The sequence below is a fragment of the Peromyscus eremicus genome, chromosome 9, assembly GCF_949786415.1.
Source record: "Peromyscus eremicus chromosome 9, PerEre_H2_v1, whole genome shotgun sequence".
NCBI lineage: Eukaryota > Metazoa > Chordata > Mammalia > Rodentia > Cricetidae > Peromyscus > Peromyscus eremicus.
Genome location: NC_081425.1, coordinates 63,858,463 through 63,868,686, shown reverse-complemented (window position 1 = coordinate 63,868,686; position 10,224 = coordinate 63,858,463). Strand labels below are relative to the sequence as shown.

The window sequence follows — 10,224 nt, the reverse complement described above, 5'->3', positions numbered from 1 at the left end:
GTGCGATTCCTAAGAGATCTCCTCATCCCCTTTTATTGAACATAGCTTTTTTCTCACACAATATATTCTGATTACAGTTTCCCCTCCCTCTACTCCTCCTGGTTCCTTCCTACCTCCCCTCCCATCTGGGTCCGCCCTTTTTCTGTCTCATTAAAAAATAAACAGGCCTCTAAGGGATAACAATGTAATATAAAAGATAAAAAAAAATCAGAATAGGACAAACAAACAGAAGGAAAAGAGCCCAAGAAAAGGCACATGAGACAGACATAGATGCAGAGACCCACTTGTTTACACACTCGGGAATCACATTAAAGCTCTGAAGTGGAAGCCATGATATATAAGCAAAGGACACTCTTTCCACCTCCTCTTCTGCAGGGTTCCCTGAGCTCTGAGGAGAGGGATCTGATAGAGACATCTCATTTAGGGTTGAGTGTTCCAAGGACTCTCACTGTCTGTGTAATGTTTGGTTGTGGGTCTGTGCATTTGTTCCCATCTGCTGCAGGAGGAAGCTTCTCTGATGACGGCTGAGCAAGGCACTGATCTGTGAATAGAGCAGAATGTCATTAGGAGTTATTTTATTGCTACATTTGTTCATTTGATTTTTTTTTCCTTTAGGACAGTAGTATTTGGTTTTCCCCTAGGTCCCTGGTCTGTCTAGTCTCAGGTTCTTGGCCATCCAGTATCAGGTATAGTTCCATCTTCTGGAGTGGGCCATAAGTCTAATCAGATATTAGTTGGTTACTCCCACAAAATTGTGCCACCAATACTTTGGCATATCTTGCAGGCAGGGTACCATTGTTGATCCAAGGTTTTGTGGCTGGCTTGGTGTTTACATTTTTCCTTTGATAGCATTCAGAGAGCCTTCCTTTACCGGAGATACTAGCATGTAGGGATGGAGTATCTATGTAGGCACCAACTCGACATCTCCATGTTCAATGAGTTGTGTAGGTGCTGTCTCCAGCAATGGGGGTCTTGCCATCAGTTTGTGGAGAGCAACCTGTATAGTCTTGGCAACAGCCTGGGTTGTTTGGGGATTCCCATGGAACCCCCTCTGGCCAACAACTTAATTAGATGTAATCCAATCCTGGTCCTGGAAGCTTTATTTGATGACAAGAGATGGCCAGTTGGGATTCTGTCTCCCCCACTGTTTGGCAGTTTTATTTAGATCCCCTTCATATATGTATATATTTTACAAAGCTTCTGCTGTATTATGTTTTCATACTACCTCCCAAATGGCCCTTAACTTTAGCTTTCTCTCTCTGCATTGCCTCTCTCATCCCTGTATTTTCCTTCCCCTTCCCATTTGATCCTCTAGTTGCAACTCCCCCAATTCTATTTTCCTTTCCTAGAGAGATCCATCTGTTCCTCATCCCTTTCCCAGTCCCTACAGATTATAACTTGGTTATCATTAGCTTAACTGCTAATATCTACATGTAAGTGACTATATATTATATCTGCCTTTTTAAGTCTAGGTTACCTCACTGAGGATGATTTTTTCTGGTTCTATTCATTTACCTGCAAATTTCATTTTCTTAAAAAAGCTGAGTAATACTCCATTGTATACCACAGTTTCTTATCCACTCATCTGTTGTGTGACATCTAGGTTGTTTCTGATATCTGGCTATTATTAACATAGCATCAATGAACAAGGTTGAACAGAGTCTCTGTGGCAGGATGAAGTACCCTTTGGGTATATGCTTAAGAGTGGTATAGCTGGATCTTGAGAAAGATTGAGTCATATCTTCCTGAGGAACTGCCATACTGATTGCCATAGTGGCTGTATGAGTTTGTACTTCGACCAGCAATGGAAGAGTGTTCTCCTTACTCCATATCCTCACCAGCATGTTTTATTGATCTTAGCCATTTTGACATGTGTAAGATGAAATCTCAAAGTAGTTTTGATTTACATTTCCCTGATGACTAAGGATGGTGAACACTTCCTTAAATGTTTCTCAGTCATTTGAGTTTCTTCTTTTGAGTATTTTCTGTTTAGATCTGTGTTGGAGAATATTATTTTAAGGTGTGTTACTTTTGTTTATGTTGCATTTGTTTAACTCTGTGAAGCTGTGTTACTGTGCCTGTCTAAAACACCTGATGGTCTAATAAAAAGCTGAATGGCCAATGGTGAGGCAGGAGAAAGGATAGGTGGGGCTGGCAGGCAGAGAGAATATATAGAAGGAGAAATCTGGGAGGGAAAGAAGGAGAAGGAGCCAGAGAAGGAGGAGATGTCAGGAGCCAACCACCCAGCTACAGAGCAAGCCATGGAGTAAGAAATATGAAAAGTATACAGAAATGGAGAATGGTAAAAGCACAGAGGCAAAAGGTAGATAGGATAATTTAAGTTAAGTAAAGCTGGCTAGCAATAAGCCAAGCTAAGGCTGGACATTTATAATTCAGAATAAGCCTCTGTGTGTGATTTATTTGGGAGCTGGGTGGCAGGCCCCCCAAAAGAGCAGAAACAAACAACAACAGATCTGTACCTCATTTTTAAATTGGGCTATTTGTTTTCATGATATCTAGTTTTTAAAATTCTTTATATATTTTGGATATTAGCCCTCTATTGAAGATGTAATTGGTAAGAATATTTTCCTATTCTGTAGGCTGCTACTTTGTCTGAATGATGATGTCCTTTGCCATATAGAAACTTTTCCATTTCATTAGGTCCTATTTATTAATTGTCATTCTTAGTGCCTGTGTTAACAGTGCTCTGTTCAGAAAGTTTTTTCCTGTGCCATTGAATTTAAGGTTATTCACTGTTTTCTCTTCTATCATATTCAGTGTACCTGGTTTCCTATGAAGGTCTTTTGATCCATTTGGAGTTGAGTTTTGTACAGAAACTATTTGTATAAATCTATTTGCATTCTTTTACATGTGGCCACCCAGTTTGACCAGCACCACTTGCTGAAGATGATGTCTTTTTTCCAGTTTGTATTTTGGGTTTCTTTATCAAAAATTAGGTGTTCATAGATGGTGGGTTTATGTCTGGGTCTTCAATTCTGATTCCATTGATTGATGTGTCTGTTTTTGTGCCAATACCATGCTGTTTTAATTTCTATATCACTGTAGTACAGTTTAAGGTCAGGGATGGTAATCCCTATAGCAGTTCTCTTATCAATCAGGATTGTTTTATCTATTTTGGGTTTTTTTTTTTGAGTTTTTGTATGAAGTTGAAAATTGTCCTTTCAAGATCCGTGAAAAATTAAGTTGAAATTTTGATGGGGATTGCATTGGATTGGTTTATTGCTTTTGGTAGAATATCCATTTTTTATTATATCAATCCTACTGATCCATGAGCATGGGAGATTTTTCCATATTCCAATATCTTCTTCGATTTTTTCTTCAATGTCTTAAAGTTTTTATCATATAAATCTGTCACTTGCTTGGTTAGAGTTACCCCAAGATATTTTATATTTTTTGAGGCTATCGTGAAAGGTGTTGTCTCCCTGATTTCTTTCTCAGTCCATTTGTTGTGTGTATACTGATTTTTGTGAGCTAATTTTGTATCCAGCTTCTTTGCTGAAAGTATTTATCAGCTATAGGAGTTCCCCAGTGGAATTTTCCAGGTCACTTAGGTATACTATCATATCATCTACAAATAAAGATACTTTGACTTCTTCTCTTCCTATTTGCACCCCCTTGAGCTCCTTCAGTTGATGTTTTGCTCTAGCTAAGGCTTCAAGTACTATGTTGAATAGGTATGGAGAGAGTGGACAACCTCATCTTGTTACTGATTTTATTAGAATTGCTTTGAGTTTCTCTCCATTTAAGTTGATGTTGGTTATGGGCTTGCTGCAAATTGCCTTAATTATGTTGAGGTATGTCTTTTGTAACCCTAATCTCTCCAGAACTTTTACTGTGAAGTGGTGTTGGATTTTGTCAAAAGCCTTTTCTGCATCTAGTGAGATTATCATGTGGTTTTTGTCTTTCAGTTGGTTTATATGCTGAATTACATGATGCATGTTGAACCATCCCTGAATGTCTGGGATAAAGCCTGCTTGATGATGGTGCATCATCTTTTTGATGTGTCCTTGGATTTGGTTCGTAAGTATTTTATTGAGAATTTCTGCATCTATGTTCATAAGGGAAATTGGTCTGTAATTCTCTTTCTTTGTTGGGTCTTCATGTGGTTTGGGTACCAGGGTGACTGTGGTGTTATAAAATGAGTTGAGTAATGTTCCTTCTGTTTCCATTTTGTGGAATATTTGGGGAATATTGATATTAACTCTTCTTTGAAAGTGTAGTAGAATTCTGGGCTAGAACCATCTGTCTCTGAGCTTTTTTTTTGGTTGGGAGACTTTTAATCACTATTTCTATTTCACTAGGAGATATAGGTCTATTTAAGTTGCTTATTTGATCTTGATTTAACTTCGCTAAATGGTATCTATATTGAGAAACTTATTCTTTTTTTCAGATTTTCAAATTTAGTGGAGTACAGGTTTTTAAAATATGTCTTTATGATTCTCTGGATTTCCTTGGTGTCTGTTGTTTATGTCCCCCTTTTCATTTCTAATTTTGTCACTTTGGATATTCTTTCTCTGCCTTTTAGTTAATTTGGAAAAAAAGGTTTGTCAGTCTTACTGATTTTCTCAAAGAACCAACTCTTAGTTTTATTGATTGTATTTTTTTGTGTCTATTTTATTGACTTCAGGCCTGAGTTTATTTCTTGCTGTCTACTCATTTCGAGAGTGATTTTTTCCTTTTATTTTGGAGCCCTCAGATGTGGTGTTAAATTACTAGAATGAGATCTCTCCAATTTTTTTATGTAGGCACTTAGTGCTATGAATTTGCCTCTTAAAACAGCCTTCATTGTGTCCTATAAGTTTGGACATGCTATGTATTAATTTTCATTTAATTCTAGAAATTCTTTAATTTCTTAATTTCTGTTTTCATCCAGTAGAGTTGGGCAATTTCCATGTGTTTGTAAGCTTTCTGTTGTTGTTAACATCCAGCTTTAATCTAACGTGGTCATAGGGATGCAGGATGTTATTTCAATTTTCGGTATATGCTGAAATTTGTTTTGTGCCTGAGTATGTGGTCAGTTTTGGAGAAAGTTCCATGAAGTGCTAAGAAAGAAGGTATATTCTCTTGTGTTTGGGTGAAATGTTCCAGAAATATCTGTTAGGTCCATTTGGTTTATAATGTCAGTTAGCTCCAGCACTTTTTTTGTTTAGTTTTTGTTTAGATGACCTGTCTATTGGTGAAAGTGGGGTATTAAGGTCTCCCACTATCAGTGTGTGAGGGTCAACATGTGATTTAATTTGTAGTAGTGTTTCTTTTGTGAACTTCGGTGCCCTTGTGTTTGGTGCAATGTCCTTTAGTGGATTTTTCTTTTGATGAGTGTGTAGTGTCCTTCTCTAGCTCTTCTGATTAGGTTTGATTTGAAGTCTATTTTGTCAGAAATTAAAATGGCTATACTTGCTTGTTTCTTAGGTCCATTTGCTTGGGATATCTTTTTCTATCAATTTGTCATGAGGGGATATCTATCCTTGATGTTAAGGTATGTTTCTTGGATGCAACAAAAAGACATATCCTTTTATTGCATCCATTCTCCTAGTTTATGTCTTTTTATTGGGGAATTGAGACCATAGATGCTGAGAGATATCAATAAATAGTGTTTGTTGATTCTTGTTACTTTGCTATTGTGGTGTGTGTGTGCGTGTGTTTCCCCTTTTTTGATGTGCTGGTTTGGGACTATTTAGTCCTTGTTTATTCTTAAGTGTGATTAATTTCTTTAGCTTGGAGTTTTTCTTCTAGTGCTTCTGTAAGGCTATATTTGTTGATAGGTTTTGCTTAAATTTGGTTTTATAATGCAATATCTTTTATTTTCTCTATCTATTGTGATAGAAAGTTTTGTTGGTAATAGTAGTTTGGGCTGGCATCTATGGTCTCTTAGAATCCATAGAACATCTGTCCAGGCCCTTCTGGCGTTTAGAGTCTCCATTGGGAAGTCTAATAGGCCTGCCTTTATATATACTTGGTCTTTTTCCATTGCAGCTTTTAATATTCTTTCTTTGTTCTGTATGTTTAGTGTTTTGGTTGTTATGTGCTGAAGAAATTTTGTTTTCTGGCTTAGTCTATTTGGTGGTCTGTAAGATTCTTGCACCATTATAGGCATCTCCTCCTTTAGGTTAGAAACATTTTCTTCTATGATTTTATTGAAAAATATTCTCTTGCCTTTGGCCTGATTTCCTCCTCCTTCTTCTATTCCTAGTATTCTTAGATTGAGTCTTTTATAGTGTCCCAGATTTCCTATATGTGTTGTGCCAGGATTTTTTTTTTTAAGATTTAACATGTTCTTTGACAGAGTTATCCATTTCTTCTATTGTGTCTTCAATGCTTGAGATTCTGTCTTCCATTTTTCATACTCTGTTGGTGAAGCATGCCTCTGAGGTTTCTAAATTTTTCATTTCCAGATTTCCCTCAGTTTAGGTTTTTCTTATTGATTCTATTTCCACATTCAGGTTGTGAACTATTTTATTCATTTCTTTCCATTGTTTGTGTTTTTGTAGATTTCTTTAAGGACTTCATTCATTTCCTCTTTAAGGACCGCTATCATATCCCTAAAGGCTGTTTTAAGGTCTTTATCTTATGCTTCAGCTATGTTGCAATACTCTGGGCCTGCTGTGGTAGGGTTGCTGGGCCCTTGTGGAGACATATTGTCCTGGCTATTATTGATTGTGTTTTTATGCTGGCATCTAGGCATCTGTTTGGGAAGATTGCACTTCTAGGTGCTGGTATCTGGTCTTGTCTTTATTGTGTGGGTGTATTGTTCCTTGATTTCTGTGTTCTCTTTGGTTCTTTGGAGGATGTGGTGGTTGTGTATTGCATGATAAGGAATTCTGGGATTCAGCTAGGTGCCTCTGGGGTTCCCAGTAAAATGGGTTTCTAGGTACTTGGTACTTAAACTGAGGAACGGAGATGGGGTTGGAGGGAGCCGAGGAGGTCCACAGGTAGGAGGAAAGCAGGGTGTTCCACAGGATCTGCTTAATGCCCTGGGAATGGGGGCGGGGTGAGTAAAGCTAGGCCCCAGCAGGTGGTCTGGATGGAGTTGGGGACTGGATCTGGAGGAGAGGATGGAGTGTGAAGATGAAAGCCTGCATCCCTGCTTCTCTGGCAGTTCCCAGGGACTGCTTGCTCGAATTGGGGCCTAGGGTAGCAGGATGAGTGGAGAAAGAAGGTTGGAGGAGAAGATCTGCATTGGGGCGGTCACAGCAGGTGGAGCTAGAGGAGAGAAGGGAGGGAGAAGAAGAAGATCTGCAGTCAGTCTACCTGCTTCCCTGCCCGGAGTGGCCTGTGTGTTCCCAGGAAATGTCTGCTGGAGCTAGGGGCTGGGATGAGTGGGGGGCTGGGATGAGCTGGGAGCTGGGATGAACTGGGAGCTGGGATGTGCTGGAGGGAAGGAAGTTTGGAGGGGAAGATCTGTGTGATCCACTGGAGGTGGGGGCAGAGAGGAAGGGAAGGCCACAGCATGTGGTCTGCTACAGAGCTGGAGATGAGGCTGGGATTGGCTTTGGAGGCATGGAGGGAGAGAGGAAGATTTGCAGTTAGGCTACCTGCTTCCCTGGCCAGAGTGTCTCCCAAGAGACCTAGCTTAACTAGCATTCTTTTTAGAACATTTTTAAATGTTTGTATGAATTTTCTCCAGCCCTTCACCTTCCTCCCAGCAGTACAGTTCCATCTTTTCCTGTGTGGTAATTGCCAGGTATTGAAAGGCTTCGTGAACGTGTTATGAAACAAGACTGTATTGTATGACTATTCTTATCTCGGATTTTCTTTTCTGCAGTGCTTTGAGAAATCTCTTTTTTACCTCCTGTCAAGTCTCTGAAGGGATTTTCGCAGCTAATTTGGGATAATAAGGCATTCTCGCTGTACTGCAGCTATTCTTTTTAGGAATAATATACATATATTTCAGTAGCTTCTATTTAAGTTTGCCTAAACTGAATGAAAATGTTCACACATTTTTTTTAAAGGAATAAATGCATCTGAATGTTTCCACCGTTCTGTGCACCACCCACCCGTTCCTTCAGTGTTGGTAGTGCTCAGCCCAGACTTCTGCACAAAACAGCTCTTCACGGGCCCTTGGCTTTGATGCCTGTGATGAAAATTAAGGGGACTGAGAAGTTGGAGGTCAAAATACTGTCAAGGGAAATGTAAAGGCCATGATGTAATTGCTTGGTCAGAAGGTCAACTTTTTGAATAAAGTGAAAGAGGCGGCACTGTGCTTGGACAATACTTTTCATGGTCATTTGAAATGAATATCTGTTAAATGCCAAGAAAATGCCTTGGTCACCCTGAGACTGAAGAAAGCGATTTACAGCATCAAATTCCTAATCCCTCCCTTTGCCCTCTCTTTTTTCTTTCTCTCTGTCTCTCTGTCTCTTTCTTTCTTTCTTTCTTTCTTTCTTTCTTTCTTTCTTTCTTTCTTTCTTTCTTTCTTCCTTTCTTTCTTTTCTTCTCCCTCCCCATCCCTCCCTCCTTCCCTCTCTTCTTTCCTTCCTTCTTTTCTTCCTCCCTCCCTCTCTCCTTTTCTTTTTTATTTGATCAAGTCTTACTATATGGCCTAGGCTAATCTCGAACTTCAGACCCTCCTGTCTCAGCCTCCTGCATGCTGGGATTACAGGCATGTGCCACCATGCCCAGCCTAAGCTTTCTTTCTGAAAGAAGCCCACATGCCATCACATCTCTTTCCCCCCACTCCCCCATTCCTCACTTGCCTTGTCCACGGCATAGTTCCCAGTGTGGGAATCATCCCATGTCACACTCTTCTTTTTAAAGAAGGTTTTGCCACATGTGATAGTTAAATTTATGTGTCATATTGACTAGATTGTGGTGCCAAGGTACTTGATCAAATGCTAGTATAGCTCTTGCTGTGAAAGTACTTTGTACATGGGATTAGCAACTGTAATCAATGGATTTTAAAGAATGTGACCTTGATAATGTGGGTAGCCTCATCAAATCACTTGAAAGTGTTAAGAACAAAACCCAAGCATGAGGATGCCAGATGAAGATGGAATTGGGTCTCAAGCCTATGGCATCAGCCCTTGCCTGGGATTCCAGTCTTGTAGCCACCCTGTGGATTTCAGACTAGCTGCACCTGAGACCTGATAATAATGTGAGCTGATTTTAAATTAAATCTGTGCCCCTGGCCCTTGCCTCATTTTTTTTTTTGAAGGGGAGAATAGGGAGGGAGAGAGAAAGAACCTTGCTGGTAGCTCAGGCTGGCCTCAAATTCTACGTCATACTACCTTACCTCCTGAACACAAAGACGACAGGTGTGCCACCATATCTGACATATCTTATCTGCCTGTTTATCCATTCATCCATCCATCCATCTGTCCGTCCGTCTGTCCATCCATCCATCCATCCATCCATCCAGCCAGCCATTCAGCCATCCATCCATCCATCTATCTACAATTTTAATCACTGAGGTGATTGCGTAACTAAACCTTTTCCTGTTTCTATCATTTAATCCTGTGAGTTTTAAAACTAAACCTCCATCTATATATTGGGTGACAGATAATCTGGTCTATCTTGATCGATCCATGTCTCTTTCTACCTATTTATCTAGCTACCACTTGCCTGTTTCTCTGGAAAATCCAGATACATCACATTTCAAATGTTCAGATAACCCAGCCATATATACTTCGATGGTATTGCAGACAAATTCTGTGCATTAATGTTCATTGTGTAGGTCACTGCAAGTCACCTTTAAATCTCTTCACCGAAGTAGATGCTGTCTAAGTGATCCACCCAGAGGGCTCCTCCCACTGGCTGCCTCCCTGTTACTTGGCTCTGCTCTTCTTGTTCATTCTCAGTGACCCTCATTAGAAATCTTACCACAGGCAGAGAGCTGGAGTTCAAGTTCCTGCTTAGATTTTCTTTACCCTGTGCAGGCGACATAGGTGATCTTACATTTTGGGAGGTGAAGAAGAGAACTTCCCATCCAGACAGACAGTTGGCTAGGTTAAGGTTCTGCTGTGTGAGTGTGTGTGGGGAGGTTCATATAGGGTCTTACTTTATAGCTCAGGTTGGAAACTCAAGAAATCCTTCTGCCTCAGCCTCTTAAGGACTGGGATTATAGGCATGGACTACCATGGCTGGCATAGTTGCTATTCTCCTTGTATGTACTTATAGCCTGAGGTGGTTCATTTAATGGAATAGCTTTTTCAGAGTGACAGTTTGAAAAACGTCCTCCAGATGTCTTTCTTATCAAATGCAGATATT

At 39.8% G+C, this 10,224-nt stretch overlaps 1 long non-coding RNA gene across 1 annotated transcript in view; it reads right to left on the bottom strand.

Annotated features, from left to right (window-relative positions):
* Window positions 1-292: 292 nt before the first annotated feature.
* The window catches only part of LOC131919961 (uncharacterized), a 31,607-nt gene continuing 21,675 nt past the window's right edge, over window positions 293-10,224 (bottom strand). The window contains exon 4 of the long non-coding RNA XR_009381478.1: window positions 293-541. This is a non-coding gene — a long non-coding RNA (uncharacterized LOC131919961). The remainder of the gene's footprint in view (window positions 542-10,224) is intronic.